The sequence below is a fragment of the Sus scrofa genome, chromosome 3 (genome assembly GCF_054392235.1).
Source record: "Sus scrofa isolate SSC_HxYL_T2T_F1_AM1 chromosome 3, Sscrofa_HxYL_maternal_Yorkshire_Landrace_v2.0, whole genome shotgun sequence".
NCBI lineage: Eukaryota > Metazoa > Chordata > Mammalia > Artiodactyla > Suidae > Sus > Sus scrofa.
The window spans coordinates 105,096,426-105,117,523 of record NC_139385.1 but is presented as its reverse complement, the minus strand read 5'-3'; the positions used below and the strand labels follow the sequence as shown (position 1 = coordinate 105,117,523).

Below are 21,098 nucleotides of genomic sequence, written 5' to 3'. Positions count from 1 at the left end.
TTCGTGGCAGAGAGCTGGGGCCAGAACCAAAACCCAGGCAAGAGGTCGAGGACTGGAAGGGACATCCGGTAAGACCAACAGACTGGGGCTTCTCCCTTGGCTGGCTCCTGAAATCTCTCACCTGCCCCAACCCAGCCTGCAGGGCTCAGGGCTCAGGCCCTGGTGGGAACCCTCTGGAGCTGGATTAAATACACAGAGCAAGATCAAGGGGAAAGTTGGGGGAGGGCTGATGTGCACTCATTTATTCATTTATTCAGTGTGCATTCATTCATCCAATATTAACTGAGCACCTATTCTGCACCAGACACCAGGTTAAGCCCTGGGCATTTAGCAGTGAACAAAAATGGATATCGTTACCCGCCTTGTGGGGCACACAGATCTGGCACAGCCAAAGAGCAGCTCTAACAAGGCTACTGGGACTGGCGAGAGCTGCTGGGCAGTAAAGGTGGGGTCATGGGCTAGAGGTAGGGATCCCATTTTTCCAGGGAGGAGAGGGCTCTGACCGAGGCATCCGCTGTGGAATGCCAGTGAAGGATTCTGCATCATTAACCGCTCAACCAGTAAGTCTTAACACCTGCCTCTTTCCCCTCTCTTCATCCACCTCCACCTGCCCATTCTGCTTTCCAAATACCTCTTGCAACTGACCACGTCTCTTTATCCCCACTGCCACTATCCCAGCCCAAGCCACTGTCATCTCCCTCTAGGATGATAACAGGACCCACTGACCATTGTCACTACAGGGCCATACTTAACCACCTCCAAAACTTTATCCCCATAACTTCCCATGAGGGTCGGGTCTTCCACTCATAGCCCCTTCAGTGACGGCCCAGTGCACTTAGAATAAAATCCGAGCTCTTAACATGATTTACAGAACTCCTGAGGACTAACCCCAGGCTTCCACCAACCTCGTCCCATGCCAATGGCCCCTTGCCTCACCCCGCTTCCCACCAAAGTCTGCCGACCCCAAGGACACTCACACATCTGGAATGCCTGTCCCTGCTTCCTTTCCTTTTGCCTGAGTGTTTGCTATTTATCCTTTAGACTTCTACTTAAATATCACTTCTACCGGGACGCCTTCTTTGACTCCTCCCCTTCTCCAATGTAAATGTGGTTTCCCCGTCCATTTTCCCTTTACTTTGTATTCACTCACAGCTTGTACCTAGTAATTGCACATTTCTTGTGATTATTTAATGACAGAATCATAAGGGCCTCCAGGTAGAAAGCTGATCTTGTCCCTTTTGGTACACACAGTACCTAGCACGTTGGTACTCAATATCTGTTGAATGAACGAATGAATGAATGAGCAAGTATATCCTCATGCTGTACCTCTTCTAAAGTGTCTATCTTTTGTGGCAGGAGGATTGGGTAAATGAAAGGGGAAGGAACAAATCAAAGTCCCTGCATTTTAATAGATTTGAGAAGATACTTCATGAACAAGACATTTATGTTAGTTATCAGCTACTGAATAACAAATGACCCTAAAACTTGGCAGCTTAAAACAATAAGCATTTATAATCTCACCCTGCCTCAGTAGGCCAGATACTTGGAAACAGTTTTGCTGGGTGGGTCTGGCTCTGTGTCTCTCTTGAGGGTTTAGTAACACATTGGCTGAGGCTGCAGTCATCTGAAGGCTTGACTGGGGCAGGAAGGTCCACTTCCAAGATGGCTCATGCACATGCCTGCCCTCAGCTCATCACAAAGCTTTTCACAGGGCTGCTTAAGCATCCTCCTGACCTTGCCATGATGGCTAAATTCCTCCAGAGCAGACACTCTTAACGAGCACAAACCAGAAGTTACACTGTCTTTTATGACCTAACCTTGGAAATGACACTCATTTCTGCCACATTCTATGGGCTACACAGATCAGTTCTACTCATGGAGGGAGAAGACTACAGAGGGACATAAATACCGGGGACTGAAGATCTTTGGGGGCCACTGTAGAGGCCAGCTATCATGTACTGAAGTGTAGCCCCCTACACATAAGTGTGAATTCAGAGAAGAGAACAATCTCTTGGATAATTAGCATCGGTTTGATGAAAGAGGTTGATGTGCTCCATACCCTGAAGAGCGAGTAGCCCCTGGAAAAGTCATCTGTGAGCAGAGGGAAGGAAAGTCATGTGGAAGCACAGCATGAGCAAAGGCACTGAAGGTGGGAGGAGACATCATGAATTTGTTAGGATAGTGGTCTGGCTGGAGCTGAGTGTATATGTGGTGAGGTAGAGGTAATAAGACAACGTAGTTGGGTGACATCAAATTAAAGAGGATTAGAATGTTGTTAACAAGGAACAGTGTTGAGCACTGAGATGACTATGCCGAAACAGAGCTTTAGGAAGCATTAGCCAAGGGGCAGTATACCAAATGGCTCAGTCTGGGGAGAAACTAAGGCAGACACACGAGCCTTGCCCTGGTGAGAACTTGAGTTAAGATGCTGGCATTGGAATATCCGTTGTGGTTCAGTGGTTAATGAATCCAACTAGGAACCATGAGGTTGCAGGTTCGAGCCCTGGCCTTGCTCAGTGGGTTAAAGATCTGGCGTTGCCATGAGCTGTGGTGTAGGTCGCAGGTGCGGCTCAGATCTGGTGTTGCTGAGGCTCTGGAGTAGTCTGGGGGCTACAGCTCCGATCAGACCCCTAGCCTGGGAACCTCCATATGCTGCAGGTGCAGCCCTAGAAAAAGACAACCAAAAAAATGATACTGGCATTAAGGAATTCCCATTGTGGCTCAGTGGGTTAAAAACCTGACATCATGGAGTTCCCATCGTTGCTCAGTGGTTTTCGAACCCAACTAGCATCCATGAGGACTTGGGTTCGATCCCTGGCCTTGCTCAGTGGGTTGAGGATCCAGCATTGCCATAGCTTTGGTGTAGGTGTAGGTTGCAGATGTGGCTCGGATGTGATGTTGCTGTGGTGCAGGTCAGCATCTTCAGCTGCAGTTGGACCCCTGGCTTGGGAACTTCCATATGTCATGGGTGTGGCCCTAAAAAGACAAAAGACCAAAAGAGAAAACAAAAACAAAACTAACATCTGGTCTGTGAGGACATGTGTTCCATTCCTGGCCTCACTTAGTGGGTTAAGTATCCAGCGTTGCCGCAAGCTGCAGTGCAGGTTGCAGATGCAGCTCAGATCTGGTGTGGCTCTGGCTGTGGCTGTGGCCGTCGCTGTGCCTGGGAACTTCCATAAGCCTCAGGTGTGGCCCTAAAAAGGGAAATTAAAAAAAAAAAAAAAAAAAAAAAGGCCTTAGGAGTAGAAAAGGACACAGAGTTTTACGTACTATTACTAAAGGAGAATCAACACCACCCAGAAAGCCTGTAACATGGAGGATGAGGTAAGGGGATGGGTCTGGACCTCAATTTCTCCATGTACAAAAGGCGGGGGTCATGTTACCACTCGCTTCCCTCACTCCACCTGTCCCCCAGGACTGAGTTGGGCATCATGTGATAGGATGGATATGAAACTATTTTAAGAACAATTCACTTGATGAGCAACGTTTATTTTAGGCCAGAGGGAGGTACGTTTGGGGACAGCATAGGGTCTTTGTGGGGCCGTGTCTGTCTGGCAGCTCATCCCTTGAGCCTTTCCAGGCCGATGGATCTAAAACCCCATTCATCTCTCTTCTCTTCTCTTTGTCTGTGCCCCACTGTTCTCCCACTTAGCTGCCTGCAGTCTGCAGAAGCTGCAGTCTTCCCCTTTTCCTCTACAAGCACACAGCAGTCAGGAAACTGTGCTGGGGGAGCATTTGCCCTGGCCAGCCCCTGCCCATTGGCCAAACAACGTGAGAGACTTTGTCTTGTGGAAACTGAAGCTGTACCCAAAGTGGCCAGATCAGAGGAGATGCTGACCCAGCCAGCGGACACTGACCTACTGCGCCTCTTTTTTTTTTTTTTTTTTTTTTTTTTAATGGCTTCACCTGTGGCATATGCAATTTCCTCAGCCAGGAATCGAATCCAAGCACAGCTGCAGCAACACCCAATCCTTTAACCCACTGGGCTGAGCTGGGGATTGAACCTGTGCCTCCACAGCCATCCAAGCCACTGCAGTTGGGTTCTCAATGCACTGTGCTACAGCAGGAGCTCCTGACCTACAGTGTCTTAACCTCCATATCTGTCTGGCCTCCACACCTGGCTCACCTAGTTCCTTACCCCAAGTGAAGTTGCTTGACAACAAAGCTGTTTCTTATTTGCTTTGCGGATTTTATACATAGCCTTGTAGCTACTTATCCTCCTTGTATGAGTAGTGATAAGATTCTGGATTTGAATTGTCATTTCCAAGTACTTTCATAAACATCATCACTAAGAGGCAACGAAGGAGAGAGCTATGAAGTATCCCGCTTCGCAACTTACCAGCTAGTTCCATGCATTCCCCAGGCTTTGGTCTGCTCATCTGTGAAATGGGATAGCAATAGACCCCACCTCTTCCAGTGACACAGAGGATTGAATAGGTCTCAGCGTGGCACCGGCAGGTCGTGGGATAGGACGGCAGCTTCACTCTCAGAGCGCCTGCGGGGTGGTTGGAAAGATGGGGGGGTTGGGGAGAAGTCTGCTTTTTTTGGGCTGCCTGGGCTCTTGTTAATAAATTTCCAGCGGGACGTTTCCGCCACTTGCCTTTTTTTAGAGACATGAAGAGAGGAGAATTGAAAACATTTCCTATGTTGAAATGAAAGGCACTATTTAATCTTGTCACCATCTGCCTTCGCTCCAGGCTGGGAGCCCACAGGCCCGGCTCCCTGTTTCCTAGCGACAGGCAGGCACACCTTCCCCATTAGAGAAAAACCGCCCACTGCTGGGAAGGCTTCTACCCCAGGGAACTGCGAATGAGGTGCCCCAGGCCAGCCCCCCACTTCCCTGCAAGCAGGACACCCTGTTCTTCTTTGACAGGGTCACAGAGCAGCAGGGGCCAGTCCTCGATGTGCAAAGTCCTTGAGGGGACCCTTGATGCCCTGAGCCCCCTCCTCGCCCTCAGCAAAGCTCTAAGGCTGTCTTCATGTCTGAGGGCTGCCTCAACCAAGTGCCATGAACTGCATGACTTACAATAGAAGCTTACTCCCTCACAGTTCTGGAGGCCACAAGTCCAAAAGCAAGGTGTTGGCAGGGTCGGTCCCTTCCAGAAGCTCTGAGGGAGAACCCACTTCAATTCTGCCTCTCAGGTTCAGTGGCTCTGGCAAGGCCCTTGGCTTATAGATGGATCACGCTCTACCTCTACCCTCACGTGGCTTTTCCCCTCTGTCTCACTGTGTCCTCTCTTCTGTCTCTTGTCAGGACACTCGTCGTTGGACTCAGGGCCCACCCTAATCCAGGAGGATTACTTTTTTTTTTTTTTTTTTTGTCTTTTTGCCATTTCTAGGGCCACTCCCCCAGCATATGGAGGTTCCCAGGCTAGGGGTCTAATCAGAGCTGTAGTCGCCAGCCTACACCAGAGCCACAGCATCTTGGGATCCAAGCCGCATCTGCAACCTACACCACAGCTCATGGCAACACCGGATCCTTAACCCACTGAGCAAGGCCAGGGATCGAACCCACAACCTCATTGTTCCTAGTCTGATTCGTTAACCACTGCACCACGATGGGAACTCCACGTCTTTTTTTTTTAACCTTCATTACATCTGCAGAGATCCTCTTTTGAAATAAGATGACCTCAGAAGATCTCAGGTTCCAGGTAGACACATCTTTTGGGGGAAACACGCTCTTCAAACCCATTGCAGAAACTATCAGGTCACCAGGACGCCACCTGTCCAGGTGATAAACTGGATAAAGTCCCGTTAGAGCAGCATGTGAGATGGCCCTTCATCCCCAGCCAAGGGCTGTAGATTTGGAAAGTGGAGCTTGGGACAAGGCAATACCTTAACCAAAGAGGATGTAGCCCTCAAGGTGGCCTAGGAGGTGTAGTGATTCTCCCCAGAAAATGCTTTCCGACCAGGCGTCTTCCGGGTGAGTCTGCTCAGCACAGGGCAGCAGCCACGCCTGTGCAGCTGAGCAAACAAGGGCGAGCACGTTTGCCCTGTCTTCCAATTCCCTGGAGAGCCCCTCGGATACTGAAACTGATGGCTGAAGACTGAGCGCCTGAAATCCATTCCTTTTCGTTCTTGTGCTTTTTTAGAACACAGGCGACAACAAGAAAAAAAAACATCATGTGCACTTGTTTGTTTTGAATAGGTAATCTATTCTCATAGTTTCAGCTTCAAAAGGAACAAAAGGATATTTTGTGAAGATGCGCCCTCCCATGCCTTTCTCTCAGCCAGCAGGGTCACCTCTCCAGACGCCACTCATGTTGCAGTCTTATGTATTCTCCAGAAATGCATAAAGAGAGGTTTTCTTTTTCCTTCTCCTGCATAAAGGGTAGCTCCTCTACCTACTTTTGTAACTTACTGTTTTCACCTTGCAGTACATTCTAGGGATTGCTCCATAGCAGCCATAGAGAACCTGCTCATTCTTTTTTAAGTGGCAGCCACATCCACTGTGTGAAAGTACTGCAGGGCACTACCCAGGGCCCTGTTGACGTGCACATGGGCTGTTCCCTAGTTCCTCTGCTCCTGGAAACAGCTGCTGTGAATAACTGTATATGCATCGTATTCTACACGGGTGGGAATATATCTCTAGGGTAAAGGGCTAGAAGTTGCCAGGCTCCTCCTCCCTCCATCACAAACCTCTGGACTCGCAGGCCCTGGATTGAACGGCACAGCCTCCAAAGGCCTGGCCCATTTATTTTAAGCTGGTGAGTACTCTGCTGGTGGAGATGGGCCACAAGCTGAAGCCTCGCCTCCACGCAGTCTGTGCCACTGTCTATGGACACAGGGTGAACTGGGGCTCGAGACTACAGTCCTGGTCCCAGCTCCAGCTCTGCGCTGTGTAATCTGGGCAAATAACCTTTCTCGGGGACAGGGGGTAACTTAATCCTTGTCACCCCCTCTTTCCCAGACTTAAGGATGAGATAGGCAGCAAATGTTGTCCAGAGATGATGACAAAACGTGCCCCAACAGCAATCACGCTCTTTTTATTACTAGTAATGGAGCCTATGAAATAGAGGGAGACCCATTTCACCCTTGCCACTCGTGTATTTATTTCCGATCTTATGTCCTTGGCTGTCTGAAAAGAAAGATCAGATTGGGTTTGTTTTTTTTTTGTTGTTTGTTTTTTTTTTTTTAGTGCTTTTTTTGCAGGGGGGATACGCCTGCTGCATATGGGAGTTCTCAGGCTAAGGGTCAAATCAAAGCTATAGCTGCTGGCCTACACCAGAGCTCATGGCAATGCCGGATCCTTAATCCGCTGAGCAAGGCCGGGGATCAAACCTGGGTCCTCATGGATACTAGTCTGATTCGTTACTGCTGAGCCACAGTGGGAACTCCAAGAAAGATGAGATTGAGGGAACACCTCCCATTCTGGAATTAGCCGCAGGGGCAGTGTGGGCCTCAGGCAGGTTCGCTTTGGGGTCTGGCCCTTCTGAGCCGGGATGGTAGTGCGGGAGCTGCCAGGCAGGTGAGGGGTATGGTGTCTGAGAGGACCTTCTGCCTGGAGGTCTTGGTTACTGACAACTCACATTTACCTGGTGCTTGACTCTTTACCAAATGCTTTCTCAGTTAACGCGTGATTTAGCCAGATTCTTGGTAACAGTGGATTTAAGCAGAAAAAGAATCTAGTGAATATTCTGGGTAGGAGCTCGCGGAATTGCCTTCAATGCGAAGCCTGCTGCTCAGAAATCGGGTGGGAACCAGTAGAAGACCAGGTAGCCAGAACCTCAGAGCTCTCCCCCAGGAAAGAGGAGGTGAGGACCTCATGGCCTCAGACACTAGATGTCACCTGGGCTGGACACAGGCCAGCAGAAGCTGAGGTGACCTGTTAGCACAAAGAGTCATTCCCCTTGCCCATGTCAGCCACCCTGGGGGGCCTACTGGAGGTGACCTCTGTGCTGCCCTTTCAAGTCTTTCTTGGAATAGCGCCCCCTTCTGTCCTGCTGTCTGAGGAGGGAAGCCCTGGGCATAGTCTGCACCCCCACTACTGCAGAAGTGGAGGGATGTGGGGAGCCCCTCCCATTAGGAGTCTTGGGAGGGGGTGCGGGTTGTCTGTCCTAAGGACTGTGAGTCACATGCAAAGCAGCAGAAGAGAGAGTGTTTACCACTATCTGCCCAGCAACCCTGGGGGTTGGGTCACTATTTGCACATCTTGCTTAATGAGGGAGCTGGGGGCGGGGTCTTTACCTCAATTAGTGCTTCTAAGATCTTTTTTTTTTTTTGCTTTTTAGGGCCACACCCCCAGCATATGGAGGTTCCCAGGCTAGGGGTCTAATCAGAGCTATAGCTGCCAGCCTACGCCAGAGCCACAGCAACGCAGGATCTGAGCCGTGTCTGCAGCCTACACCACTGCTCACGGCAACACCAGATTCTTAACCCTCTGAGCGGAGCCAGGGATCAAACCTGCCACCTCATGGTTCCTAGTTGGATTCATTTCCACTGTGCCATGACGGAAACTCCAGTGCTTCTAAGATCTTTATGTTGAAATTGCTGCAGATCTATCCTGACATTGTAGCTTACTGTAGCTGCAATCAACACACCATTAGGGATGTAGCCAGGAGAGCCCTTCTCAAGCCTTCCTCTCCTAGAGAATTCAGAGGTAGCACAGCCCGGCCAACACCTTGATTTTGGACTTCCAGCTTCTGGACTGTGAGAATGCTTCTGTTGTTCTAAGCCATGGACATGGTAATTTGTTGACAGCCTTAAGATTTGACACAGACAATTATTTGGTCACCCTAAAAAGGTTTCCTGGCCCCTGCCTTTCCGGGATCCAGCCCCATGGACTCCCTCCACCCCTAAGTTTTGATACTTCTGCCATCAAGGGCCTGGATCTTGCAGGCCTCTTAAGGGTCCCGTCCTGGTTGAGAGGCCCAGGCCACCCCTCTCCCTGCAGACTCTCCTCACTAAGCTCCCTCCTTGAATGGGAGGCCAGCAGCAGGCACCGCGTGGGTCCCTTCCTTTCCCTGTGGGCCCCTAGGTCTCTAGTGCCCAGGCTAAGAGACCGTGGCTGGTGATGCTGGTGGAGAACCCAGATCTTGGAATATAAGGCCCTTTGTGACTCTTGAGGCATTGTTGTGGCTCCCACCAGCTGTGGAAAAATCAAAGAACCTATAACCCTAGCCTAGAAAAGGGTCTCTGCAGGCTATGGGGCTTGGTTTTCCTCCATCCTTTGGCTACTGGAGTCCCGCAGGCTGAGATTCCCCAGGGGTCCCCCGGGTGGGGTGGGTGGAGGTTGGTTAAGGGAGAAGGCTCTGAATGAATCTCAGGCCTCTGGGAGCCCAGAGTCTAGGCTCCACACCAGCTTTCATGGGCTGTCTGACCACCAGCACGTCATTGAACCTTTTCTGTGACTCAGTTTCCCCTACACAATGAGAGTTTGCATTTGGTGACCTCTAAGTTCTCTTCTGGCAACAGAAGTCTCTAAGACCAAACCAGTGACTGGGCTTTGGGGGTGGGGAAGGGCTTTGTAGAGGAACAAAATTTGCCACTCCAAAATGTATCTCTTTGGCCTGAGGATAAATTTAGGTTGATTAGGGGTTTTTTTTGTTTGTTTTGTCTTGTCATTTTAGGGCCACACCCGCGGTATATGGAGGTTCCCAGGCTAAGGGTCCAGTCGGACCTGTAGCTATTGGCCTGTGCCACAGCCACAGTAATGCCAGATCTGGGCCATGTCTGCGACCTACACCACAGCTCTCGGCAATGCCAGATCCTTAACCCACTGAGAGAGGCCAGGGATCGAACCTGCAACTTCATGGTTCCTCGTCAGATTCATTTCCACTGTCCCACGATGGGAACTCCAGGTTGATTAGTTTTAAGGCCCCAAAGACCTGGGAAGAGCCTTTGACCTTCCTCCCACCCCTAAAGAATGTAAATAGAGGACTTGTTGCAAGAAGGATGCTCTCACCATAGATGACTGTGGTATGAACCAGGTTTGTAAACAGAGACCTAGCGCAGTCGGTAGGTTAAAGCTCCTCTGTGTCCTGTTGTCTCTTCCTGGCCCAGCAAACATTTGTTTACCAAACACTTCATTTTCTATCTCCACTTCAATAGCTTTCTTTTCTTCTCAGATCCCCAAACACTACCCCGACATCCTCTTTTGTCTTTAGCTGAAGATGATATTTAAGGTGAGGGTTTCAGGGAGCTCCCGTCGAGGCTCAGCTGTTAACGAACCCGACTAGCATCCATGAGGATGTGGGTTTGATCCCTGGCCTTGCTCAGTAGGTTAAGGATCTGGTGTTTCTGTGAGCTGTGGTGCAGGTCACAGACACGTCTTGGATCTGGCGTTGCTGTGGCTCTGACATAGGCCGGTGGCTACAGCTCCGATTGGACCCCTATCTTGGGAACCTCCATAGGCCACAAGTATGGCCCTAAAAAGACAAATAAAAATAAAAAGAAGAGGGTTTCACACATTTTGTTGAGTTACTCAGTTTCCCTGCGTCTCTCCCATGTATACAGTACTAAATTTTGTTTGATACAAGACAGATTAACCAGAGAAGATCAATCTAATTCTTAGACCAGACAGAAGAACTGAGAAGGGTAGAGGAAATTTCCTTCCTCCCCAACAGTCTCAAAGGTAAATGCGCCATCAAACCTGCCATGGAAGGGTGTGCAGTCTAGTGAGGAAAGACAGCTGGACAGTCAGCAGCAAAAGAAGTCTTTACCAGATGGCAGTGAGAATGGGGACCCTCTCCATCATCAGTTATGCATCAGGATCAGCAGCCTGCACCCCAGACGAATCACCAGGGACCCTGGAGGAGAACCCGGAGGTCCCAATGTGCAGCCAGGGTTGAGCACTGCCTGGGGAGGAGGGAGCTGGAGGGCAGGGAAGTAGGCAGGGACCTAAAGGAAAGCAGACTTAGCATCACCTCCTGCATAGGTCTCTGGGCTTTTGTGGTGTAAATTGATGTAAGAAGAAATAGACCTTTTAAGGGTGGCTGAGGGCATTCCCTTTGTGGCTCAGAGTGCTAAGGACCCAGAATTGCCTCTGTGAGGATGTGGGTTCAATCCCTGGCCTTACTTAGTGGGTTAAGGATCTGGTGTTGCCACAAGCTGTGATAGAGGTTTCAGCTGCAAAACAACCCTATCAAAAAATGGGCAGAAGATCTAAACAGACAATTCTCCAAAGAAGACATACAGATGGCCAAAAAACACATGAAAAGATGTTCAACATCACTCATTATTAGAGAGATGCAAATCAAAACCACTCTGAGGTGTCACCTTACACCAGCCAGAATGGCCATCATCAAAAAGTCTACAAACAGTAAGTGCTGGAGAGGGTGTGGAGAAAAAGAAACCCTATTACACTGTTGGTGGGATTGTAAATTAGTGCAACCACTGTGGAAAAGAGTAGGTTTCAGCTGCAGCTCTGATTCAACCCCTGGCGTAGGAAATTCCATATGCCGCAGGTGTGGCCATGAAAAGAAAAACAAAGGATGGCTGAATTTGATTTATATTCATTGTATTGGGAAGGCCCAGAGGGACAGGTTGAGAGCAGGAAGGAGGGGAGCTGAGCCATAGTGGACACTGTCCTCAAGCTCTCCTCTTTGCTGTCATTATAATCTGCCTTTGGTGCTTTATCAGATGACTACAATAAAGATTCATTCTGTTTTTCAGTTACCTTTGGCTGCTGGACTGATGATTCCTTGAACGCTGGAGACTGAGATGCAGGTAAGCACAAATCAGCTGCTCCTGGGTGTTGCAGGTGGCTGGAGCCTGTCTACACCACAGTCGTGAGGGCCCCCAGGTGGGAAATTGTGGAGCAAAGGCCAAGATGTGGGCAGGCGCTTTGTGTTCAGGGCTAAGAAAGAGCAGTTTGACTCATGGTGTCAGTTTGTAGGGGTAGCTTGGGGGTTACCTTCTGGAGCTGTTTCAGTGCTAAGCTAAGGAATGTCTAGTTGGATTTTAGGCATGAGGAGGCACTGCTCTTGGAGGCATGTGATGTCATTAGTGTGTGAAGGTTTTTTTCAGGTCTGTCTGCCTCCTCCCCTCCCTACTTCTCCCTCCTCTCATTACTTCTTTCCACTGCAAACACCTACTGGAAATCAGTCTTGATGGAGGTTGAAAGACTCATGATTCATTCCAGGAGCTTGCCTCTGGATGGAGGGACCAAAAGACAAGAAACACTCTTTAGGAGTTCCCACCGTGGCTTAGTGGTTAACGAATCCAACTAGGAACCATGAGGTTGCAGGTTTGATCCCTGGCCTTGCTCAGTGGGTTAAGGATCCAGCATTGCTGTGGCTCTGGCGTAGGCCGGCGTCTACAGCTCCGATTAGACCCCTAGCCTGAGAACCTCCATATGCTGCGAGAGCAGCTCAAGAAAAGGCAAAAAGACAAAAAAAAAGGAAAGAAAAAAAAAAAAAGAAACACCCTTTAATGTGGTCTACTGGACCCACAGAACAAGTTGCCTGGAAACACAGAGGAAAGATCCCCAAACTTAGCTTGGCTTCTTGGAGCTGGAGTCATTTGAATCGAATCTTTTTTTTTGTTTAATGATTTTTATTTTTTCCATTATAGCTGGTTTACAGTGTTCTGTCAATTTTCTACTGTACAGCAAAATGACCCAGTCACACATACATATATACATTTTTTTTCCACATTATCCTCCATCATGCTCCATCATACGTGACTAGACATAGTTCCCAGAGCTATACAGCAGAATCGCATTGCTTATCCATTCCAAAGGCAACAGTTTGCATCTATTAACCCCAGATTTCCCATCCATCCCATGCCCTCCCCCTCCTCCTGAATGGAATCTTAAAGTAGGAGTCATTATTCCCGTCAAGAAAGGAACAGAAAACACATGTAATGTGGGGAATGGTCGGTGTTTGGGTTGGGACTCTGGACTATGTGTGTATATGTGGGGGAGAGGAGCCTGGAGGTGAGCCTAGAAACACAGAGCCTGACCAGGTGGTAAAGGGCCTTGAATGCCTTCCAAAGGACTCTACCCTTATCTCTGAGCCCAGGTCAAGGTCTAACACAAATCTTTATTCTTTTGCCCCTTGCCAACTTCTAAGCTCTTTGCCTCAGAATGATTAGGGAAGAGTAGAACTACTTGTGCCCCTGAAAGTAGCTTGGCATAGATAAGCATTACACTCTAATTGATAACCCCCCCCCCGATTGCAGACACAAATTTAGCTGTAAATCACCCCATCGTAACTTGTCGTTGCGACTTGGAATCACCGCACTTGTTAACGCCTCCCTGTACACATCGAAGGCAAACCATGGAGACACTCTGATCTTTGCATCTGGGGGGTCAGATCGTACTGCAATATCCTGAATAGGTTAATCTCCTGACATGTCCAGTTTGTATCTTCGATGCCGTGATACGCTTGCTTTTTCCAATTTTCTATCACTTTCATGACACTTCCAGGAAGTAGATGAGAAAAATGTTCTGGAGTTCCCGTCGTGGCGCAGTGGTTAACGAATCCGACTAGGAACCATGAGGTTGCGGGTTCGGTCCCTGCCCTTGCTCAGTGGGTTAAGGATCCAGCGTTGCCATGAGCTGTGGTGTAGGTTGCAGTCGCGGCTCGGATCCCGCGTTGCTGTGGCTCTGGCGTAGGCCAGTGGCTACAGCTCCGATTCAACCCCCAGCCTGGGAACTTCCATATGCCGCGGGAGCGGCCCAAGAAATAGCAAAAAGACAAAAAAAAAAAAAAAAAAAAAAAAGAAAAGAAAAATGTTCTTAAGTCCTATTTTTTTTTACTTAGGGGGGAAAACGAGACTCGGGCATGTTAAATATAACTTTCATCAAATCACAAAACAGGAGTGGGCCTGAGACGAGAGCCTGGGTTTCCTGATTCCCGTGACTTCTAAGGACAGTCTCTACCTCCAGTTTCAAAATCAGACCCAGCCCAAGCCAGACTGGCAGCTCCTGCTCATAAAACTCAGGTCCATACAACTTTAGCAGCGTCCTCCCCCGTCTGGCATAAGCCAGAGGCTAGACTATGGGTCATGATCCTAAAACCCTGGAGCTTCTAGAAGGACTCAAGGGGTGATGTGGTCCAGGCTCCATCTTTCCAAAGTGGCAACAGTCTCATTGGGTTTAGTGACTTGTCCGGGGTCACACAGCAAAACTGGTTTTCCGCAGAGCAGGGGTGAGCCGTAAGAGTGGGGAGGACACTTCCGGAGGCGGTGTGACCCCTGACCTTATGGTTTATCTTCTGGCCACTGAATTAGCAAGTGAGATACACCCTTCTTTTGGCCGTGCCTCAACCCATTCCTCCCAACCGGTTTTCAGGGTTTGGAGGGAAGAGTTCCCTCTAGTTCATTAGTTTAGCCCATTCAAATAAGCTGCCTGGCAACGCCAAGCCTCACTACTGCAAACCAGGGTCTATGGACACACTGCCTCCAAAACTAGTTGAGTTTTTTTGGAAGAGTCTGAAGTGTTTTTTTTTTTTTTTTTCCTAGGAAGGGGATCAAGGCTGCTAAATGGCCCCCAAATATGTCCTCATTCCTGGAACCTATGAATGTATTACTTTAAGTAGCAATGGGGAGTTCCCATTGTGGCTCAGTGGGTTAAGAACCCGGCTAGTATCTATGAGGACGTGGTTCAATCCCTGGCTCAGTGGGTCAGGGGTCTGGCTTTGCCTTGAGCTGTGGTGTAGATCATAGACGCAGCTCAGATCTGGCGTTGCTGTGGCCGTGGTGTAGGCTGGCAGCTGTAGCTCCACTTCAACCTCCAGCCTGGGAACCTCCATATGCTGCAGTGCGGCCCTAAAAAGATCTTTTTTTTTTTTTTTAAATGGCAAAGTGACTTTGCAGGTGTGATTTAAAGATCTTGAGATGGGGAGACTTTCCTGGATTATCTGAGCACACCCTGAATACAATCACAAGTGTCTGTGTAAGAGGAAGGCAGAGGGAGAGGGTTGATGGAAGGAAGAGAGGTGATGGCAGAAGCAAGAGGTTAGAGTGATGCAAGGAAGGAGTCATGAGCCAAGGAAAACAAGTAGCGTCCAGAAGCTGGAAGATGCCAGGAGACAATTTCAGCCCTCCAGCCTCTGGAAGGGACCAGTCCTGCTGACACCTTGGTTTTAGCCCTTTAAAGGATCTTCTTGGATTTCTAGCCCTCCGAACTATAATAGAATAATTTGTGTTGTTTTCAGCCACCAAGTGTGGGGTTATTTGTTACAGCAGCAACAGGAAACTAACACAGGACCTTTTGAGAAGTGGTTAAACCATATAACATGAGCGGCCACCTGCTTTGCTGGTGGGTAGGACCAGCTCAGAAAAGCTTGGGAGATGCCCCTGGCTTCCTCTACCAAGCCAGCCCTGGGGGCTGGAGGAGGCGCAGCAGAGGCCTGAATAGGAGCAAAGCTGCCTTTCTCCCCGTCACTGGGTGTTTTCAGGCTTCCTGGCATCTTCCAGGATGCCAACCATCCAGGGCTTCTGCCCCTGCCCAGGCCCCCTTTACGCCCCCCTCCCCTCCCTGGCCCCTGCAGTCCTCTTTCCCAGCCTGTTCATCTTCTCCTTGGCCCCTAGCAGGGAGCCCCTCCTTTCTCTTCTAATGATCAACCACTCAAAACCCAGATTCCAATCTCATCCTTCTTGAGTACGCAGCAGGGTGAGAAAACAGGGTGGGCCATCTTAATAACCCCAGAAGCCTGCTTAGGGAGGAATTGACTTTGAGTAGATAAATATGTCAGGGGCCATTTGGCTGTGAGAAGCCAGGTCCCTGGACAGGGTCTGGAAGGGTGGAACTGAAGGAAGAGAGGGCTGAATTACTTTTCTTGGACGTGGCATTTGCCCATGAAAAGGAAAGGATAGAGACCCAGTGGCCTGGGGGGAGATGCACAGTTGGGCTGTTTACCTTTAAGCAGCTGTCTAGATTTAACTTGTTTTTGTACAAACTCCTCCCCCCTCTTTCTGTACTTCAGCGACACTGTCTGTGACCAAAAAGGCCTTTAAGTGCATGTGCCATTTGGCTTGCATTTTTGCCTTTGTTTTAAAATAAAGCCAAGGAGCTGGGTCATGTTCTCTGATGGCACAGGTTAAGGCCAGCACCTTTGAGATGGGGAGAGAATCTTTAAACTGCACCTCTGGGGAGTTCCTGTCATGGCTCAGTGGTTAACGAATCCGACTAGGAACCATGAGGTTGCGGGTTCGATCCCTGGCCTTGCTCAGTGGGTTAAGGATCCAGCGTTGCCGTGAGCTGTGGTGTAGGTCGCAGATGCGGCTGGGATCCCGCGTTGCTGTGGCTCTGATGTAGGCTGGCGGCTACAGCTCTGATTCGACCCCTAGCCTGGGAACCTCCATATGCCTCCATAGCAGCCCTAGAAAAGCCAAAAAGACAAAAAATAAAAATAAACTGCACCTCTAGTGAGGGAAGCTTAGAGCACTTTGCTCATAACTTCATTTAATTCTGTCAAAGAAAAGCCAGAGCTGGACAGTAGTTAGGGCAGTAAAAACAGATTGTTATTCAGGACTGTTGCAGTAGGGAAAAGAAACCTCAGGCTAAAACGAGGCTCAGTTGTGAGTGCAGCAGAGGTAAGCAGGAATTTATAGCCAAGAAACAGGGGGCTGGGAGGTCAGTGGAAAATTCCTAAGAGGAAACATCAGGGTGAGAGGGGAGTCTGGCTAAACTGACTTAAAAGTACTCCTGCTGAAGGGTGGCTCAGCCGTCATCTGGCAGCTGGGGGAGGATGAGGATGCCAATCAGATCTTGAGGGTGATCAGATATGGGGGTTAGGGGTTCTGATTAAACTGACTTGGCAGTGTTCTTGCTAACATTGGATTGGACAAGGAAGGGCCCCAGTGGGCCTATCAGAAGGTTCAGGAGTTGACTCAAGTTTGGTCATGGAAAGGCTCTTTCTCAGGTGTCACCCTAATCCAACGAGGTCAATGCCATGATCTTCCCTGTACACACGAGGAAACCGAGGCATAGAGAGGTGTCATAACTTGGTGGAGGTCACCCACTGGTGGAATAGCATTCCAACCCAGACAGACTCCGAAGCCCACCTTTCCTAACCACTGGGCCACACTGCCTCCTAACCAGCCTCCTACTGCAGTGGAACTGTGAACTCTGTCCCTCCCCCAAGGATACTAAGAACCTGGGGCAACCCTAGCTCACACGTGGGCTCACATTGTCCTTTCTGTGTCCTGTACCCTCTCCCCAACCAGGCTGAGACTCCTGGAGGGCGGAGTAGCCCTGTGTAGCTTTGCTGAATAATACTATACCCAGCATTTCTGGAGGGCTCTATACTTTCTCCGTGTCCTTTCCTCTGTACAGTCTAATTTAATTGACACCGTTGTCCCCATGTAGGCAGGAATCACTGCCACCATTTGTAGATGAAGAGACTGACACTCACAGAAGCCAGGTGGCCGCCTGGGTCACACATCATCCCATAAGGGACCAGATGCTGCCCTGGAACAAGCAGTGTTTTGTCTTGTTTTCGTTTTTTTCTTTTCACCTCACTGTGCTCCCTCATCTGGTTAACAGTTTTTTAAAAACAGTACCAATCTCTTCAACAAAGAGCCCACTCTCTAATTTTCTTTCCACTTCGAACGCACAGGCCCCATCTGCAGACAACCTTGAGCTGGAAATAGCACCGTATCAGCCCGATTTCCTTGGGCTTCAGGGCAGGGTCCTTGGGAGTCAGGATTTGCATGAAGCGCTAATCTTGAGTTTGTCCTTCCTGAAAAGGACTCTGGTTGGGATAATTGTTGCACATCTGTCCCCAAGGCCACTTTTATATAAGTGCAGAGCCTGAAGGCCCAGTTCTCACTATTCTGACTAACACGGCTCCTTGCAAACAAAGAAAAACGGCCTTTGATTAGTTTCTGCTCCAACTCGGAGAAAAGCCAGTCCAATAAAGAACCGCTTCAGTTGAGGGAGACGTGGATGTGACAGAGCAGCGGTCTCTGATCCTGATTGACTTTTGCTTTTCAATTTCTCTTTTATTTAATAACCTCTTCCTCTGAAATGACTGATGTCACTGTCCTGTATCTGGGGACTTTCTCAGGAAGTACATGCAAGGCTTGGAGCGAAGGGCAGCTGGCCAAGGTGTGCTGTCCTTTCCCATAAAACCTGATTTGAGAGTTTCCTGGGCACTCAGGGCATGCCTCAGGCCCATCTTGATGCCAGAGGAATCCAAGACATGGTTCCTCTCCTGGAGGAGCTCACAGGTCTGTGGAAGAAGGGATAACTAATGCACAAGAAGTCATGCAAGAAAAACAACTGCCTGGGGCTTCAGTGCAAGCCATGTGTCAGATCCTGGGGAAAGAGCAGTGAATGGACAGATAATAATTCCTGCCATCCTGGAAGTTCCCGTTGTGGCTCAGTGGGTTAAGAACTCAATTAGTAACCATGAGGATATGGGTTCGATCCCTGGCCTCACTCAGTGGGTTAAGGATCTGGTGTTGGAGTGAGCTGTGGTGTAGTTTTCAGACATGGCCCAAATCCTATGTTGCTGTGGCTGTGGCATAGGCTGGCAGCTGCAGCTTCAATTGGACCCCTAGCCTGGGAACCTCCATATTTTATAGGAAGAAAAAAAATTTCTTGCCATTCTTTGTAGGAAGAGACATGATAAGCAAACTATAGAGTCAATTAGAAAGCCGTGAGTGTCATGAGGAGGGGGGAATCAAGCAAGGGTGGTACTTTTAAATGGGATGCTTGGGTCAAGGTCAAAGGGAGGTGAGGGAGCTAGCTCTGAAGACATCCGAGGAAGGTGTTCTGGGAAAAGGGAGTGGAGCGAGGGAAGGCTCTGAGCCAGGGGTGGCCTGGAATGCCTGAGAAACTGCAAAGGTTAGAGAGTAGGCTCTTTCTTGGCCAGGGGCTATGAGAGGGGAAGGGTCCTTTTTAAAAGGAGTTGCTCTGGGCAACAGTACAGGCAAACATCTCTCCCATTTCAGTTCTCTGTGTGGTTCCAGTGTAGCTAGAAGGATGGTATTGGGGGAGGAGGGGGAGGTGGCAGGTGAGCAGAGGTGAGGAGTAAGGAGGGGGGCAAATCACACGGCTCCTCAGGGGACACCAGTGAAAGATTAGGTGCAGAGCAGAGATGTGACCAGATGTTAATTCTAAAGGGGTTACTCTGGATTAAGAATAGTCTTGTTGTGGAGTTCCCATCGTGGCGAAGTGGTTAACGAATCTGACTAGGAACCATGAGATTGCGGGTTCAATCCCTGCCCTTGCTCAGTGGGTTAATGATCCAGCGTTGCTGTGACTGTGGCGTAGGTTGCAGACGCAGCTCGGATCCCGTGTTGCTGTGGCTGTGGTGTAGGCCGGCAGCTACAGCTCCGATTGGACCCCTAGCCTGGGAACCTCCATATGCCGCAGGAGCGGCCCAAGAAATGGCAAAAAGACCAAAAAAAAGAAAAAAGAATAGTCTTGTTGTTCTGGGATTATAAAACCAAAAAAAAAAAAAAAAAGAATAGTCTTGTTGGAGTTCCTGTCTTGGCGCAGCGGAAATGAATATGGCTAGGAACCATGAGGTTGCGGGTTCGATCCCTGGCCTTGCCCAGTGGGTTAAGGGTCTGGCATTGCCGTGAGCTGTGGTGTAGGTCACAGACGCGGCTCGGATCTGGTGTGCTGTGGCTCTGGCATAGGCCAGAAGCAACAGCTCTGATTCGACCCCTTGCCTGGGAACCTCCATATGCTGAGGGTGTGGCCCTAAAAGGACAAAAGATTGAAAAAAAAAAAGAATAGTCTTGTAAGGGGGAGTTCCTGGTGGGCTAGCGGTTAGGATTCAGCACTCTTACCTCTGTGGCCCTGCTTCAATCTCTGGTCTGGTAACTGAGATCCCACAACAATCTTCTGTATCCTGAAGCCCCACCACCCCCCAGGAGAAAAACCTATTAAGGACCAAGGGCTGAGCAGGGGAAGGAGTTAGTTAGTACAATAGAGTTGATGAACATATGCTTAGTGTTTCCAGTTTCCAAAGTGGCTGCGCTTTTTGTATTTATATGAGTTCGCTTGTCGACACTTGGTATCATCAGCCTTGAATCTTAGCCATCCGAGTGAGTGTATAGAAGTATCGCATCATGATTTTAATTTTTATTTCCTGGATGGCTAATGATGTTGGGCACCTCTTCATGTGTTTGCAGCACGAAGCTGACCCTGGTTCGAAGCAGGGTGGTGGCAGTAGAGATGCTGAGAAGGGTCTGACTCTGGATATGAGAGATCTGGAAAGAGGAGTGGGCTCTATGGCTGGCATCCTTCCTTCCTGGGTCCTGAGGGAGAAGGACCCATATCCAGACAAACTGGATCTCCAGAATTGTCCCCAGTGTCCCTCCTCTCCTCCTTCTGAGGTTACAGAGCCCTGATTTGGGCTGAGCACATGGCTATCTAGAATGCACTTCCCAGCCCCCCTTGCAGCCGGATGACTATGTTCTGGCCAATGAGATGGGAACAAAGGCGTTGAGGGCAGCTCCCAAGCCTTCTGTAAAGGGCAGCTGGCACACACTCTCCACCCTTTGGTCAACTCCTCTCTCCTTGGCCTTTTCCTTGGAATATGAAGACCACTATAGACTCTACTGGTAAGATGGTAGATGCCAGAGCTAGAAGGGCCCTGAGCCCCAGGCACGGGGGATGCTCTGTCAGCCCTGGACCACCACCTCCCCACTTCATGGATGAGAGCATGGGGGAAATACATTTCTACTTGGTTTCAACCATCATTATGTTGGTGGTGGTGATGCTTTCAGTGAACTTAATCTGAACCCACATGACAGGCAACCAATAGCATCTGCTGTCAAGAGCTTGTTGGAGGAAGGCGTATATCCACTGAGCCCCCAGATGGTGGGATTTAGAGAATCAGAGGGCTGGGTGGTGAGCAATCTAGCCTGAGGAGGGGTGAGAGGTGAGTCTGGCTTGGGGGTGAGACTACAGGGGTCTCAGCAGACACAGAAGCCTTGGATCACCCCACTGAGACGGGGCTGGTGCTTCTAAGCCAGAAGAATCAGCCCTGTTTTGATGGCCCCAAGAGAAAGTCTACCCCCGTGTTTAGCTTCAATTCATCACATTGCTGTTCACACCCCCTTCCCTTATTCACAGGGGGTAAGCCTGGCTTTCTGGTTGCAAAGCTGAGCCTCTCTGTCCCCTTTGACATGATTAAATGCCCCTCCGTCTCTCCACACAGCCAGGCCAGCAGAGCTCAGTCCTAAGCATC

General features: G+C 49.5%; 1 pseudogene; it reads right to left on the bottom strand.

The window, feature by feature from the left end:
- Nucleotides 1–17,927: 17,927 nt before the first annotated feature.
- LOC100624717 (archaemetzincin-2-like) overlaps nucleotides 17,928–21,098 on the bottom strand; it is a 38,587-nt pseudogene continuing 35,416 nt past the window's right edge.